The 18,004-nt window shown below is 47.3% G+C and overlaps 1 long non-coding RNA gene across 1 annotated transcript in view; it reads right to left on the bottom strand.

The window, feature by feature from the left end:
* LOC147698838 (uncharacterized) overlaps window positions 1-16,283 on the bottom strand; it is a 154,507-nt gene extending 138,224 nt beyond the window's left edge. Inside the window, exon 1 of the long non-coding RNA XR_015299371.1 lies at window positions 16,225-16,283. This is a non-coding gene — a long non-coding RNA (uncharacterized LOC147698838). The remainder of the gene's footprint in view (window positions 1-16,224) is intronic.
* Between the last annotated feature and the right edge of the window lie 1,721 nt (window positions 16,284-18,004).

Below are 18,004 nucleotides of genomic sequence, written 5' to 3'. Positions count from 1 at the left end.
AAGGTTGTCTTACAACCAATCATCAATAAGGGTCGTTTGGAATGATACAAAGTGATCACTAGAATAGTGAGCACAATATATCAGGCCAACGTCTCACATTGGTGAGCAGCGGGTGGGATTTGAGCTTGCTGTTGTTTTACCACACACGTATCCTAAGAATATCATTTGAAAGATCACATAAGTACCAAGGTACATATAACTTAGCTTAGAATACTCTGAGTTCTACTGAACCAGCTGTTGTAGTGTAACAGGGCTTAGCACACCCTGACTACAACTCTTAGCAAGGGATCAGTAGGTAAACCCATAGTGTAGGTAAGTGCACCACTTACACCTCACTAGAAGCATGTCTACCAATGGAGAGTCTGCAGGGACTCCCCTTGTGGTTGTTGACCCTCCACAGGTCACTTCCAGATATGCAGCGCTTAGCTTCCAGGAGATGAGACAATTGTGTACCTCCAGGAAACTAAAACAGGGTTCTAACCCTACCACTCCTTTTCTGATAGGTCTCTTAGAGACATATGATGCCAGAAGGGCTTCTAACCCAGGCCCCTCTAATCCAGATGGGAGCATGCCCCCCTTAGAGGGAACCCTTGGTGACCCTGATCTTAACCTCCATGGAGCAGAAAGTGAAGAGGAGGAAGAGGAAGAGGAGTTATCAGGGGACGAGGCAGACAAAGGTCCAGTAGTAGTCAGTAGGCTCACCAGGACCAACTTAAGCAGGCATGAGAATGGAACTGGGGGACCCCCAGGCCCACTCTCAGGCAGGCTTAACATTGGGAATAGACGAGTTAGCTCTCACTCCAGAGGCTCTAACAGATCTATTCATACCCATGTCTCTCAGGCATCTTCTAAGAGGGGGATGACATCCCCTCAGAGAAGAGAGCATGAAGCTAAGATGAGGGAAGTCAATCTGAGGATTGAGAGGGAAGAACTTGCCCTTGCCAAAGAAAGACTTGCCTTTGCCAGAGAGCAGAAATTGAGTGGGGCAGACCCCACTGGTGGCAGCATTATCCCTAAGGATAAAGACAGGAGTTTTGATACTAGACACCTGAGTAAAATAGTGACCCCATTTAAACAAGGGGACGACATCCACAAATGGATGACTGCTTTGGCGCTTTCTGGGCTTACCTGCTATTCGTGAGGAGCCAGACTTGTGCTGTGTGTTTCCCTGCTTCCAGCCATCTACATCAACTGTTCGCGACACCCGCTTCGCGGGTGCCGCTCACCGCCTCTTTTGCCCCGTCCTCCCTGGTGTGAGCGGATCCACAGTCCGTGGTGAGTAACGCGCTCCCAGGTTGAGGATTATAACAACAGTTTGTGCGTGGAGCCTACCGAGGGACTGCGAGGTCCAGCAGCCTCAGCTGCACACAGCTGCTGCCTCTTCCCCCGGCGGCCACGCCCCCAGCCTCCGCATTTAACACCGCCTGGGTTCCTGGTTCACTGGCGCTTTCTGGGCTTACCTGCTATTCGTGAGGAGCCAGACTTGTGCTGTGTGTTTCCCTGCTTCCAGCCATCTACATCAACTGTTCGCCACACCCGCTTCGCGGGTGCCGCTCACCGCCTCTTTTGCCCCGTCCTCCCTGGTGTGAGCGGATCCACAGTCCGTGGTGAGTAACGCGCTCCCAGGTTGAGGATTATAACAACAGTTTGTGCGTGGAGCCTACCGAGGGACTGCGAGGTCCAGCAGCCTCAGCTGCACACAGCTGCTGCCTCTTCCCCCGGCGGCCACGCCCCCAGCCTCCGCATTTAACACCGCCTGGGTTCCTGGTTCACTGGCGCTTTCTGGGCTTACCTGCTATTCGTGAGGAGCCAGACTTGTGCTGTGTGTTTCCCTGCTTCCAGCCATCTACATCAACTGTTCGCGACACCCGCTTCGCGGGTGCCGCTCACCGCCTCTTTTGCCCCGTCCTCCCTGGTGTGAGCGGATCCACAGTCCGTGGTGAATAACGCGCTCCCAGGTTGAGGATTATAACAACAGTTTGTGCGTGGAGCCTACCGAGGGACTGCGAGGTCCAGCAGCCTCAGCTGCACACAGCTGCTGCCTCTTCCCCCGGCGGCCACGCCCCCAGCCTTCCCCTTCATTACTGGCTTCAGTTCTACCGCGACGCGGGACGCGCGCGGGGCGACTACCGGGGCGAAGACCGGGCAAAGAGCGGGCCGTTTAAGGCCGTTCAAGGACGGCAGAGGACGGCCCTGGCCCAGAACTCTTGTGTCTTCGCCCCTGTCAACCATAACGTCTAAAAATGTCGACCATACGCAACAGAACTCGAAGTTGCGCGAAAAAAGCTACGGCGGTAGCCCAGGTGACTGGACCTATTGATCTTTTTATTTCACGCGTGCACGAGACTATTGACCAAAGTATTGTATTATTGGAAAAAAGAGTCTCTATGGACCTTGCAAATGCTAGGCGCTCATCCTTGGGCCCTTTGGCAAAGGTTAAATCTCCTGCGGTGCAGACTTTGAATAATTGCTCCTTACCCGTAACTATGCCTACTAACAGTGTTCCGACTGTACCGAATACTGTTGATCTATCGGTTGCCCCATCAGACTCGGATCCGTCCTTTGAAGACCTGGAGGTTACACCAGATCTAGAAACCTGCCAGTCACCTGACAAGGGGGAGCCGAGTCTGAGTGGGTCTAATGATGCGGAAACAGCCCCTGTACCCACTGTTCCCCGGAGAAGGGCTCCTAACCCGCCTAAGGTTACATCGAAGGGCAAAAGTAAAGCAAAAGCACCAGTTAGGAATCACAATTTGATTTCCCCCACTCCACAAATGACTTCAGGTATTCCGTGCTGGGTACAAAACATGGTTACTGATTTAAAACTAGACCTTGAAGCCACTTTAGCAGCACAAATCAAACCTTTAATTTCTAAAGTGGATAGGCTTACTTCCTTAATACACTCCAAATGGCCACAAAAAAAGCAGGGACAAGGGCATGTTCAGTTACAAGGGACCACAGAATTAGCCCCCGAATGTTTAACGAACATCCAGTCCCCCAAAGACGTACCAACTAAGGTTCAAGGTATTGCAGCCCCTGGGAACCCAGTTATATCCCTTGAATCGCAAACAGTGAACAACTCGGTCCAACCAATAACTGTATCGATTCCAAAGGAGAATGTCCCTGTTCTGGCGAACCAACACCCAGTTGTTGATAACATTGCCACCACAACCATTCAAGCTAAAGAAGTAGCAGGGAAACCCAATCCAACCTCTGCACAAAATAAACCTGAAGGGCCTAAGCCAAAGCAGGCACGTTTCAGGTCTATTAATTTACCACCAGAGGTTTCTCCTTTTGTTGTCGTGTTGACAGCAGTTCCCCCATTGAAAGAGGGAGTAAAAGAAACGTTTACCGAGCTTAGAAATAAATGTGCTCAATGGCTCCATCTACATAAACCCCTACCTAATAACATGAACGGTGAAATTCTTACCGTGCGTAGAGGGGATTGGGTGGGCAGAAGTAAGAAATCAATAGTAGGGGACGTAATAACTGTTAATTTTAGGGATGTAGGGGCAGCAAGCTATGTATGTAATGCACCCAATAGTGGTCCTGCGACCCAAATTAAACCACTTCCTTTGTCGTATTTTTTACCAAAGCCTGCACGACCTAACCCTCCCTGTTCCACTTTTCAAAGTAACAGTGGACCGGGGTTTTTTCCACAGCAAGCCGTTAAACCTTGGCTGCAACCACCTTATCCGCCCCCTTTTTTCCCACATTATGTTAATTTACAGCAGCAACTATCAAATGCCTCACCTTTTCCTATGCATCAAGTCAAAGCCCACTGGCAACACCCTTTTCATTTTCCGCCACCTGTACCTCAGTCTGCTTACCAATGGCAGCAATCTTTTCAGCCACCACAATTAGACAAACACCCGTGGCAACAAACGTGGCAGGACCCGCCCCACTCCCAAGACCCCTTGTCTGCACAATTCGCCCACCCAAACAGATACGCCGTGCTAGATGAGGTAGACTGACTTAGCCCTCTAGAAGCACTGGATCTAAACATCCCTAAGTCCATTCTTGATAAGGAGTGTTCCTCTTCCTCTGTCAAGCCTCCTGCTGTACCTCACGAATCTACTATATTGTCACTACCAATACCTACCCAGTACATAGATAACCAGGGTAGCTCTGATATATGTATAACTACTGCTAGCCCGAGCCAAAGTTCAGTTACCACCTTTCGGGAAGAGGGTCCTGCCTTTCTACCACCAGCAAATCAGTCGGAGCTATCTGTTGTTGGTAATCCCGGTAAACCAGTAGGAATTTCTCTTATTTCTTGGAACATCGCTGGTCTTGCCGGCAAATTAGGTACACCCTTTTGGACCAGCTTCCTGGGTGAGGGATTTGACCTAATCCTACTTCAGGAAAATTGGTGTCCAGACCCTATTAACATTGAAGGGTATGCATCCTTCTGTCTTAGAGCAACCAAATCTAGCTCGGGAAGGGCTAAGGGGGGACTTTTATTGTTAGTGTCAACCAAGCTGTGTGACTGTACGGTCAAATATAGTATGACCGTGGGGACATACAGCCAAGTTATTAGGATGGAGTGTAGGAAGAATATTGATTTAGTCATTGTTAATTTCTATAATAATATTTTTGATACTACAAGGGGGGATATTTTACCGCCTTTAGAAAGGGAAATCATTAAGGCTCTGGACATCTCGAAAAGAAAGGCTGAGGTGGTTTGGGCTGGTGATTTTAACTTGCAGCCCTGCCATCTGTCCAATGGGAACATTTGTGGCTTCGATACAGCATTAAAAAGCCATTGGGGAGACCAGGGGGGGAGGGAGGATTCTCCCCACTTCAAACACTTCCAACACTGCAGTTATGGTTCCACTATAAATAATATGCTAGTCACGCTAGACATGACCCTGTTAAACTGCAATGTCAATAATCGGGCAATTACATGCCCTACATTTACAGGCAGAGGTGCAGGTTCATTCATAGATCATATTTTGCTGTCTAGCAGTGGAGACTACACGGATTTGTATGTGAATGAAGAAAGTCTCAGTGACCACAATAGCTTACGTGTTACCCTCTTGGGGCATGGTACTTCATTGGTTCCGGGTGGTAAATGTACAAATGATATAGTACCTACTAGACCTAAGGGCTTAAGGGTCAAATGGACTGGTCTAAATTCCAAAGTCAAACAGAAGGAGGTTGTTACTCTCTGTAAGAACCAAATTAGTTATTGTTTGGATGATGACAGTGACTCTGGCTGCTTAATAGATTATTTTGTATCCATGAATAGCATTATTGATGGTATTTTTACTAAGATCCCGTCAGCTAAGGGCGGTCCAAAGCAGGGGTGGTTTGATAAAACATGTATAGTCGCCCTCCGCGACCTAAAGAATGCGCTAGGCACTAGACCACGTGTTAAGACGGAGATACAATACCTCAGGGCCTGTTATAAAACAGCCATTGGTAATAGGAAGAAGGTATTACAGTCTGAGGCATGGGACAAGCTGAGGGAGGCTGCTGAGACCAAAAACAGTAAACTTTATTGGGAAACAATTAATAGCCCGTTTCTCAATAAAGAAAATGTTCCAGAACTGACCTCTCACGTGGCATGTAGCGACTGGGTTACCCATTTTTCTAAAATATTTAATCCAGAAAGGTCAACCTCTGAGTTATCTCCACCAGATCTAAGCCCATGGTTGCCCCTTTCGATGGATATAACACTAGATGAATGCCAGGAAGCTATCTCTTTAAGTAAAGGAAGCAAGGCCCCTGGCCCTGATGGGGTTCCGCTGGATTTATACAAAGACGAAATAGCGTTATGGGCTCCCATTTTGACGCGGGTTTTTAATTGTGCAGCTGAAAGTGAATTTCCTTCTACTTGGGGTCAATCGATCATCATTCCTCTACATAAGAAAGGTGACAAGTCAGAGGCCTCTAATTATCGTCCAATTTCATTATTGGACGCCTCTGTAAAGGTGATGAGTAGGATTTTGCTGAAGAGGCTAGAAGACTGGGCAACTGATTTTAACATTTTAACTAGAGTCCAATATGGCTTTCGCAAAGGCCTGGGTACACTGGACCAATGCGTAAATCTGGACCTTTTAATCAGTAAATATACTGTGGCTAAAAGTGGTAACCTCTTTTTATGTTTTGCTGATCTGAGCAGCGCATTTGATTTAGTTAACCATAATATTCTCTGGGAGGTTCTGCTTGATGCAGGGGCACCAAGGGAAATAGTGAATTTTTTAGCTAGATTGTATGAAAAACTTTCATGTAAAGTCCGCTATGGCACCCTTGGTGAATGTACCCCGTTTTTTAGAGTGTCTCGGGGCATACGTCAGGGTTGTGTTTTAGCCCCGCTTTTATTTTCCCTTTTCATTAATGGTGTTGACCGATCCCTGACTGACATCCCAGCAGATGCCCCTTTGATTGATGGTAAACCTGTTCCGCTGTTACTTTATGCGGATGACGCTGTCCTTTTATCTCGAACACAGTTGGGCCTTCAGCGCCTAATTGATAATTTCATGCAATTCATTCAAGCTAGGCGGCTTCGTGTGAATAAAACTAAGACATACGTAATGTCATGTGGTCAGGCAGCCAAGCAGGTTAAGCATACCTTCTTCCTTGACAAGGAAAAGCTAACTTCTGTTAAATCCTTTTGTTATCTGGGAATAACATATAATAATAGTGGGTCTTGGAACGCGGAATTTGATGCCGTAAAAATAAAAATGCTACGGTCCACTAGTAGCATATTTCGTTTTGCCTCCAAACTCGGCTCACGAAGTATCTCTGATATGGTGAACATATACAATGTATGTTGTGTTTCCTCTGCTCTGTATGGGGCAGGGGTATGGGGTCACTGTGAGGGTATTTCCCTGCAGAAGGAGGAAAACAAGTTCTTAAGGAGGCTGTTATGTGTTCCCCCTTCTGCCTCCACCCAGTTGATCCATGAAGAAGTTGGGATCGAGTATATTTCTGACTTAGCAGCAGTGCGGCCACTCTTATTGTGGCGTTCTATTTGGGCTAAGCCAGAGACTCGATTCACCAAGGACATTATCCTTGATTGTATAGGTTTGGATCACTCCTCACGTGTATTGTGGTTAAGATACATACATCGTTGGTATCTACTTCTTTTTAACATTGATGTGTTCCGTGAGCCTGAAAAGGTTGTCTCCATTTCAAAAAAAGAAATTAAGATTACGTTCCATAATTTTCGAAAGGCCGAACGAGACAAAGCCGTTGGCAATCTTGTTACTATGAAATTTTATAAAGACCTAAATCTAGCACCCGGATTACAACCCTATCTTGTATTTGTGACTCGCCCTTCTCACCAGTATGTCCTAACACGGGTTAGATTGGGCACTGTACACCACTTGGTTGCCTTTCCAAACACTAAAACTAGTTCAAACATACCCTGTCCATGCGATAGCACCTCCAGGCAAAGTAGTTGCCATTTCTTGCTTTTTTGTAAATTTTATCAGTTTTTTAGGTTAAAATACCTTAAACCCATTTTTATCAAATATAACATTTGTACCACACAAACAGCATTGATATTTTTATCTTCACTAGAGAACGAGGAGACTTGTTTCTTTTTGGCTACTTATATTTTAAAATGTACAGCTGCCAGGAAAAGTATTGTATTATAATTTTGTTTACTTACCTGTCTGTACTTATGCTATACAGCTGCCAGGATCTGTTAATGATGATATTACTGTTAAACACTCCTGTCTGTATATATATGCTCTCACTTTTATGATCCATATCAATTCCTGTAATTAAGGTATTATAAAACATAAAGTGGTCCACTGTATTGAATGCTTACTTAATAATTTTAATGTACAGTTCCCATGAAAAGCCTAGTGAGCAACTCCTACTGATCCCCAGCTAGTCATTGTAAGAATGTTCGTATTTTGTAATAACATGATGACCTATAGAGGCATGATCACTTTCTACTTGATGCACTTTAGCCTCTTTTTCTTCTTTTTAGGAATGACTATATGGCGTCCTTTTTAATATTTCAATTATGTATTTCTGCTTGTATGATTTGTATGTACAAATCGAATAAAAGCTTTTTGAATTGAATTGAATTGACTGCTTTGGAGAGGGACTGCACTGTCCAGTGCATCCCCCAGAGTCAGTGGGCAGCTATACTGTGGCTCTCCTTTGAAGGTAAAGGTAGAGATAAGCTCCTCACTACTAGAGCTGAGGATGCTAACAATTACCAAGTCCTGAGGAATACACTGATTGATGGGTTTGGCTTAACAACTGAGCAGTACAGGTTGCTGTTCAGAGACACCCAGAAAACTCAGTCTCAGGATTGGACTGACTTTATTGATTGTGCCACTAAGACTCTAGAAGGCTGGCTATTGGGTAGTAAAGTTACTGACTTCACAGGATTGTATAATCTTATTATGAGAGAGCAAGTCTTAAATAATTGTCAGAACCAGTTATTACACCAGCACCTGGTAGACTCTGATCTGACCTCTCCACAAGAATTGGGTAAGAGGGCAGACAAATGGGTCAGAACCAGGATTAGGCCTAAGAACCAGGGTGGTGACCAAAAGAAAGAATCAACCAAGCCTCAAGAGAAGGGTGGGAATAAATCTTCTGATCAAACCACATCAGGGCCCCAAAAATCCTCTGAAAGGGGTGGGTCCCAGAATCCTTCCTATACCCAAAAGAAACCTTATTGTCATACCTGCAAACAGGTAGGCCATTACAAAACTGACAGCAGTTGCCCAAGGGCCAACGACAATTAGGAGAACATACCCCCAAGTAACACTTCCAAGCCTCCTGTTGCTACTAGTAGTAATCCCCCAGGTGGTGGGAGTGCCCCCAAGAATTTGAGTGCATTTACTTTGGGAGTTCCTGGGGACTCTGGCCTAACCAGGTCCCCAAACTTAGATACTCTTGGCTGTGAGACTGGCATGGGGTTTGCCAACTTCACAGCTTGTCTCAACACTTTCGACAAGTACAGACAGGAGCCCCTCATCAATGGTTCAAAAGTTGAGGCCTACAGAGACACAGGGGCTAGCATCACCATGGTGACTGAGAGCCTAGTCCCCTCAAGGCAACTTATACCTGGAGCCACATACCAGGTAACCAACATTGATGGAGTGCAGAGAGATCATCCCATAGCAGTGGCCAATCTCAGCTGCGGAGGTGTCACTGGCCCCAAAAGAGTGGCAGTGTCATCAAACTTGCCTGTAGATTGCCTACTGGGGAATGATTTAGAAATCTCAGCCTGGGCTGAGGTAGAGCAAGAAACCCATTTTAAAATGGTAAACCTCCATGGTAAGGTTAGTGGGGCAGTGATAGCCACAGCCCCAGTCCAAGATGTCCTCCCAGAACAGGTCAGGAGGGCTGCGCCAGTCACAGCCCAATCTCAGACAGATTCCTTCCCTGAACAGGTTGGCACGGCTGTGTTGGTAACAGCCCATACCCAAACCGAGTCCCTTCCTGAAAAGGTTGGTGGAGTTGTGATGGCCACAGCTCAAACTCAGACAGATAATAGTGTTGTGAAGCCTGAAACTATGGATCACTCCACTCAGACAGAGAGCATTGAGGAGGAAGAGAAATCTCCCTCCCACCAGACTTTAGGAAAGGATCAGCCTCATCAGGGAACTGATCTGACCCCTTGTGAAGAAACTGCCCCAGAGGTAGTCAGGAATAGCCTGGCAGAACCCCTGATGTCAGTGGACCCTTCCAAGGTGGGACCCAGTCTGGAGCAGGTAACCTGCCCCTCTCTACCCTGCCTCAGTCAGCCCAGGGCTGTAGAGGTCAGGGAGGCCAGTGGTGGACCCCAAAGGGCCCCCTGTCCAAAAGAACTCCCCAATCAACAGATTAAGGGCACTGAAGCTAGTAGTCCTAGCCTAGTGAAACTAAAACAAACTCCTGAGGGATCCCCCTTAAAATTAGCTAGGGACCTCCCACAGATGGACACTGTTGGGCACAGCCAAACCTGGGACCTAAAAACCCCAAACCTGACCTGTCCCTCCAGTAAGCCAAACAGAGGGACCCAGCCTCCAGCTTTAGGTAGCCAGAGGGTGACCCTGAGAGCATACAGCAACTCAGTCCTGGAAAGAAAGGCATATATGGTGGATAATGATTGGAGGAAGTTGAGCCCAACATTAGTGGAGTCTCACTTCAGTACTCCATCCCAGCACCAGCCTTTTACTTTGCCAAAACACACCACAGGTAGAGATTCCCTATGGTGGAGACCCTCAGATACCCTTAGGGTGAGGGATTGCTTAGTGGACCATAAGATAGGGGGTAACCATGCCAGTGCATATACCACCTCATATGGCCACTCAGGCAATATAGGCTTACCTGGTCAAGGATAGCCTTATCTCCTTTCGTTTGGGGGGGGGGGGGGGAGAGGGGTTATGTTGGAAGGTGGATATCTGACTATGGTTGCCCCCAACTGTTTGCCTGGTGTTTTGCTGGTTTTTCGACTTAGTTGACCTGGGGCCCTGCTATTCAGGACCCCAGGCCCACTGCTCTGTCTGTAAAATGGATTCCATGTACTCTAGGTACATATCTAATTGGATACTGAGTCACCTTATCAGCCCCTGTACAGTGTACCTTAGGTACCCAGGGCATAGGTGCACCCAGGGCCTACCAGGGGCTGCAGCATGTATTATGCCACCCCTGGCTGGCCCACCAAATCTGACACAACTGGCTGCACGACAGCTGGGGCAAGGTGGTGTAATCACCCTTTGGTTTAGATATAGTATTCCTATATCTAACCCTAAAATGGACACATATATTCCTATCAGTCACTCCTATGGCAGGCCTTATCAATCCTGTAGGCAGAGTGCTTGGAATTATGTGAGATGGTGCTCTGGTATGAGCTGAGCCCGTTTGCAGCTTGTGGAACCAAGTCCTAATAGCTGTTCCATGATAACGCTATACCATATACTCTTAAGTGCATTATGAACCTTGCGGTCAAATGCTAACTTTGGCATAGCATTATCAAAACATGTCGAGTAAGGTGTCATACGAATTGGAATACTAACCCCTCGCCAATTCTGGCGACGGGGTTAGCATTCCACCCTTCCAGAGGGACACGACATGTATGTAACTGTGAACCCCTGTTAAAGTTAACTCGAGCCTCAGCATCACAAAATGGATGCTGCCACAAACAGACACAAGTCTGATCTCCTGCTGCTGGGAGTCCTTCCAGCGAGGAGGACTCGGACAAAGGGTTTCCTGTCAGGGGCGGTGTTAGCACCATCCCAGACAGGACTTTGTGTATCCCAGGTAGGCAGGGATGAGAGGAAGGTGACTGCAAGAGGCACCCCGGTGCTCACTGTGCATATGCCGGCTCAAACCAGTTCCAGGGGCACACCAGCCCCTGAGCTGGGGAGAGACCGGACAAAGGAGAGGGGTGTAACCACCCCCCTCCTGGTCCCACCCATGGGCAGGACCTAGTCGCGTGCCAGACCCTTTTCTTAGAATAAAGTTAGGAGCGGGCACCCTTCCCAATTTGGATAATCTTGAATCTTGAACTACTTTCCACGAAAGGAACTCTTGACATTCTCTGAAGACTCTCCCTTGTGGCTAAGGAGTAGCCACCCTGCACCAGCAGGCACCACCTAAGCGCTTGCGGTTTGCTGCACGTCCATCCTCCGGATCAAGACTGACCAGCTCGACGAGACCCGGATTCCCTGCCATCTCTGACCTCTACCTGCATCATCAGCCCAGCTGAGATTCGTGGGTGCGACGAGACCTGTGGGACCGGCTATCTTCAAGACCTGCATGACGCTTAACCAGCACGGCCGCCGAGGGATCCTCGAGTGAGTGCACTGGGGTTTGAGAAGCCCCAACCCTGAGCAGCTCCAGCACCGAAGTCCAGCCCCCCAGCATCCACGAGATCTGCGTGGGGCCCTTCTGCTTATTTGCTGCTTGCCACGTTGTCCGGTCACTTGCCCGTTGGCTAGTGGCCCTCCTGACGACGTACCACGTTTTCACCGCTGGTCTAGGTCCTCTAGACTGGCCCTTGCTCCTTGTTCAACAAGAAGTGCCCTGGACCCTCCTGGTCCACTCCAGACGCCATCTTGACTCCACCGCGTGGGCTTGCCTTTGCCAAGGCGTGTTGCTCCAATCTTGGATCCAGCATCGCCGACAGCAGACACCATCGTGGGACAGCTTGCACCTTCAGCCTGGTCGCCGACAACGCCTCCTGGTCCGTGTGACTGCAGAGTCCAGCGTCACCCACTCATCTGATCGCGGTGACTTTATCCGGTGTCATCCTGGTGCCCACACAATCACTGGCTAGTGATTGAGAACTGAGTCCCCTCTGATTTCAGGTCGTCTTCATCACTGATCCAGGCTTGGATCACACCGAACATCTTCACTGGTCGCCTGCCAGCAACATCTTCTTTCAGGCTCCATAGACTACAACGAGGATTCCCGACGTCATTTGAACCCTATGCAGTCGCAGCCCCTGGGCTAGGTAACCCGAGCATTTTGGTGCTCCAGCACAGGTTCACTATCCTAGTGTCCAGATCCTTTTTCGTTTTTAGTCTACCTAGTCGGATTCGTCCGGAAACAGTAACTTTAGAATTACTAGCATCCATAGACTTTGTCCCGCATCCCGCGTAAGAGTTTACACTCTGCACCCGGGTTCCCTAGGCCTCCTGATCCTAACCTTAGGGTTCAGTAAGGTAGTCCTAGCGGTCCTGAAGCCTCTGGATCGTGTTACTTACCTGCTAGTATTTCGCATTCCACTTTTAGAGTATATGGTTTTTCGTGCCCCTCGGGCATTTGTGTTATTTGTGCAACTTGCAGTATTTTCTTAATAGTTTTGCATTGTGGTTAGCTCCCTGACACATAAAGAGGTCAGGGTAGTCTTGTTATTAATAAATATACTTTATTTTTATAACAACTTGTGTGGTGTCCTTTCAATTGGTGTTCAAGGGGTAAATGTGATGGTAAAACAGCTGGCTTAACACGCCCTCTAGAGTTTAGCCTAAAGACTGCTCGTGTTCATGCTACTAGGATAGCTGGTCTTTAAGGTTGACTTACAACCAATCATCAATAAGGGTCGTTTGGAATGATACAAAGTGATCACTAGAATAGTGAGCACTATATATCAGGCCAACTTCTCACACTCCCCACCTCATATTTTCAATCAGGCCCCTTTGGAAACAAAGGCTGCAAGGGTTCTTCCTCCTTAGGTCACATCTGACCCCATCCTGGCGCCACAAATACCGCTGCTCACTGACACAAATTCTACCTACAGAAGAATTCGCAGACACTTGTGCTGCTTATTTTGTAACAACTTAATGCCACGAAGGTGCAAAAAGTGGGCCAAACACCAGCTGCACCTCAGCCTCTAGGGCACTAATGTAATTCATTCAGACTCTGGGGTGAAAAGACACGTCTGTGGCTGGTGTGTGCAAAAAGTCACCAAGTACCAAAAGTCGCCAAGTGGTCCCTTGTAATGTCGTGGGGTTTCAGCCAACACTGTGCATGCTGGGATTCTTAAGCCTATACAAGCAACAGCATACCTGCCAACTCACACGTTGGTGCCACCGTGTGACACGAGATATCGGTCCCCATCACACGGTCTTCCCATGAGGATCCAATGTCACACGGTATCAGGGAAACCACTTAAAAAACACGGAAAATTGTGGTTCTCCATAGGGGTGGGCGGAATTTGCGTAATCGCGTTACGCAAATCTCCGCAAAACGGTAACAACTCTCTGCGAATACGCAGAATTGCTCGTTCGCAATTCTTTATTCCTGTTCGCAATCGCTGTTTGCGTGCTCGTGGGGAAATATCTCACGAACACGCATTTTGAGAACGCGAACAAGCAAAAATATTTCGCGAAGTTGCGGAACGCAGAATTTTGGGCAATTACGCGTTCTCCGCGGAACGCGAATTTACCCAAATACCACAAATTCCGCAAGCGGAACGGAATTTACCGCCCAGGCCTAGTTCTCCAGCTCGTTTACTGAGGCTTTGAACAGTCGAAATCCATTAAGAGGTGTGAAAACACCCCAAGAGATCGGCACCAGACGACTGCCCGCCCCCTTCAAGGCCACACCCCCCCTTCTCACACGGTCAGATTGTTATTTAAGTTGTCAGGTATGTAACAGGAAAGTAGGTGAATGGCTGAAAAGTTGGGACTGGCTGAATGTGTGGCGTATGGCACATTGCCTCTTGGCAAATCATACGCTTGTATTTATGCATTTCCAAAGAGCACAGTATTAACCTTCACGGGAAAAAAATATATATAATTAATTTGTTACTGCCTTTAGAGCAGCATTCCATTTTTTCTAATACAAAGCAAGAGATGTGTTTTTGGTAGGAATTATATCACAGCACCTATTCACAAGAAGAGGAGTCACAGTGAATTAGATGAAATATGTATTTTAGGTCGCGTGGCACCATCTTGCGGTAACACACGAACAACACTCTCCAGAATGTAGTTTATTGGGTTGATAAATCTTAACTAATGAGTTTTCACTCTGCAGTCTTCGGCGAAGGGGGCGCCAGTATCTATATGTTTTGTGTTGTGTGTTGAACCTATTAGAACCTAGAACAATCGCAAATACCTACATGTTTTATGTTAAATGTTTACAAGTCAGAAGGGCAAGAAAGCGCAGGCAGCTACCCTCAAATTGTATGCCCCACAGAAAAAAAACCTGCAACCAAAACTCAATGACGAGGGCCCCTGCGAGTACAACCGCGAAGCGATGATACATGTTATTTGTCATATATTTGTAATGTGAAAATACAAATAAAAAAAACTTTTAAAAAACTTCCCCAAAAAAAAAAAAGGATTTTAATAAACAAAATAAAAGGAGAACCAGGAGAGGGAAGGTCAGACCGAGAGTAAACTAGTAAAGGTTTTGTGTGTTTCATTCCCACACACAGGTTTTTTAACTTTGATAAAAAGTGCAAAGGGTGCCACAGAAAGTAAAGTATTTGAGTATTTCGACTTGCACGATTTCAGGGATTGACTACACGTGTGACGGCAAATTCCAACCCCTTCATAGAACCCATGTTAGGTCAGAGAGCGGAATTTCAAGTTGTGCGGCGTTTATCACACCTGCTACTCAACGAGTGCGGTAAAGTCCGCAATTCCTGATAAATTCAACAGGTAAAAACTAATGGAATTAATGGGGGGAAAAGTCTTGGTATCTACCAGACCATGTGGAGAAATGTGGTTCAATGGTTAGAGCGGCAGACCCTGATGCAGAGGTCTGGCCCGGGACCAGGGTTCAATTCCCGCCTCGGCGGCTCTTGGACTCAATCTCCCGGACCTGATAATTCTCGCCTCGGTGCCTAGTCTAATCATGGGTCCCACTCTGTGACTCTGGGCAATAGCTTGCTTAACCTCTACAACGGCCCCAGCAGCGCTTGGATGCCTGGCTTCACCTTGGGGGTGCCCAGGAGTGGACATCTCACAAGAAAGCCAGGAAGGGTTCCACAGCGGTATGAATACAGCGCTACGAGACCTCTGGGTAGAAGGCGCTATATAAATACAAATACATTTACATTTACATGTGGATATTCGTTCACCAAAACCTGTATGTTATTTCCCCAAAAAAGTCATAAGAGATGCACTTTATTGCCCCAATACATTTTGAGCTCCGGGATGTCAGATTTTATTGGATGCAATAAATTCCGACTAACCTTCCGAGGCACATAGTGTTCATTTAACTTACTGCACCTGTTGTCAAATGTGTAACACACAAAGTAGCTGTTGAGAATAAGGGAAGCCTATATTCTCTTAGGATTGCAATCAAATTATTACAGCACATAACTCAAAACTCAAGAACCAAAAAACAGCGTTTGCAATAGAAACCCGCATCACAAGTGGTCCTGGGATAATTATTGCACCTGATAACACACAAATCCTTCGAGTTCAGAATTTATGAGATGTGATGAAAACCACACAATTATGAATTTTTGGGGAACAACATGCAGACTGTGGTGCTTACTGCGCCAAAATCAACATGTTCCAGTAAACACAGGACTACCCCCCCCCCCCCACCGCCCCCTCCCCAATAAATATAGAAAGGTTTGGCGATATTTATCTCCAAACTCGCAATCGCAATATATATGGTAACAGCAGGCCAGTAGGCCTTACGTTGAGCGTGGAAAAAGTCTGTAAACTCTGTGATCTTTTTTACATCATTACTGGATTACCACCTTTCTTCCCAAGTATTACATAAACAACTGCTTCAGCATGCAAGATAGAAGAGACATCTAATTATATTGTCTTTGCTTGTAAAAGTAGAGTTTACCTTAGTGTCTTCTACCGGTGGTACACTGTCTTCAATAAGTGGTGAGCTGCCGATGTCCTGTTAACAGAGCAAAGAATGGTTTAGCAAACTAAGTGGAAAGGAAAAGGTTTCAAAACAGAGCTACAGATATCAAGCACAGGGAATTGGAATACTAATCTAAGGCGGATAAGGGTTTTCTTGTATTATTTTGTTTTATTGGGAGAATTTACACCATGTCAATTCACCATATTGCATTTTAATAGCAGTTCTTACAATAATGGCTTTTCAAGTTCTGCACACCGGTAATTCTGCTCTTCACATTGAATATGATACTACAATTTCATACTGACCATATTACTGGAGTTTATACAAAGTTTTCGCATGTTATGTTATGTTATGTTAGTGCTATTTGTATTGCGCACGGCTGCTCCAGCGAAGGAGCGTCCCGGCGCACCGACAAGGTGGCGAACACAACACAACTGGGGAACAGAAATAATTATTAAGAAATTGGGGAGTGAAGGATTTAACAAAGCTCAGAAAATAAATGAGTTTTAGCGGCCTTGCGGAAGGAGAGCAGGTCACCAAAGGTCCGGAGTTTCAAAGGGAGAGCGTTCCAGAGTGCGGCTGCCCGCACCTTAAAAGAGCGACCCCCCACCCGACTGAGTTTGAACCGAGGGGCTACCGCTAATTCTTGGTCTAGCGAGCGCAGAGTGCGGCCCGGGATGTAAGGGCGCAAGAGTTGGTGCAGTAAGGGAGGTGATAGGCCCTTCAGAATTTTGAAGGAAAGGCACAAAACTTTAAAGTGGATCCGCTGCCTAACGGGTAACCAATGCAAGGCTCGCAAAGATGGACCGGCCGAGCAAAACCTAGGAAGACCTACGATCGCTCTGGCCGCAGCGTTCTGCACTCTTTGAAGTCGGGTTAACTCAGCCTGGTTTAATCCTATAAAAAGGGAGCTGGCATAGTCCAACCGCGCCAAAACCGTTGCTTGCACCACCAATTGACGAGTTGCGGCATCGAAGTATTTAAGGGCAGGGCGCAGATTGCGCAGGATGCCAAAGCAGCAAGCCGCCGTCCTTTTGGTGTGGCCAACGAAGTTGAGGGAAGGGTCCAGCCAAACACCAAGGTTTTTGATCTCCGCAACCGGAGTGGGGGTCGGCCCCAGCTCAGAGGGCCACCAAGTATCTCCCCATAGGTCCATCCGCTTCCCAAAGATCATCACCTCCGTTTTTTTGGCGTTTAGTTGGAGACAGTTGGACGTCATCCAACCAGCCACCGCCCTGAGTCCTTCTCTGAATCTTGGGGCATCCACCCCAGAGTCCCCGCTGATCGTGACCGCTAGCTGGGTGTCATCTGCGTACGACACCATGGTCATACCACAGAGCTTCACAACCTCAGCCAGCGGCCTCACGTAGATGTTAAACAACGTGGGGCTCAGTGAGGAACCCTGTGGGACCCCAAGAGACAGAGGATGACATTTGGACTGGTAGGGCGGGGATGCCACACAGAAGGAACGATCCCTGAGAAACGAACGGAACCACTGGTGTGCAGTGCCGATCACCCCTATCTCCTCAAGACGTTGCAGGAGAATGTCATGGGAGACCGTGTCAAAGGCGGCGCTTAGGTCTAACAAAACAAGCGCCGCCGTTTGACCTGCATCCAGAACTACCCGAAGGTGCTCGACCATAGATAACAGTGCTGTCTCCGTACTGTGGCCAGCCCGAAAACCATTCTGGGTGTCGTCCAGAATGTTGGCACGCGACAGATGACCAGTGAGGGCGGTGTTGACATGCGCCTCCGC

The sequence above is a fragment of the Lissotriton vulgaris genome, chromosome 8, assembly GCF_964263255.1.
Source record: "Lissotriton vulgaris chromosome 8, aLisVul1.2, whole genome shotgun sequence".
Taxonomy (NCBI): Eukaryota; Metazoa; Chordata; class Amphibia; order Caudata; family Salamandridae; genus Lissotriton; species Lissotriton vulgaris.
The sequence above is the reverse complement of the archived record's forward strand: the minus strand, read 5'-3'. Positions and strand labels throughout refer to the sequence as shown.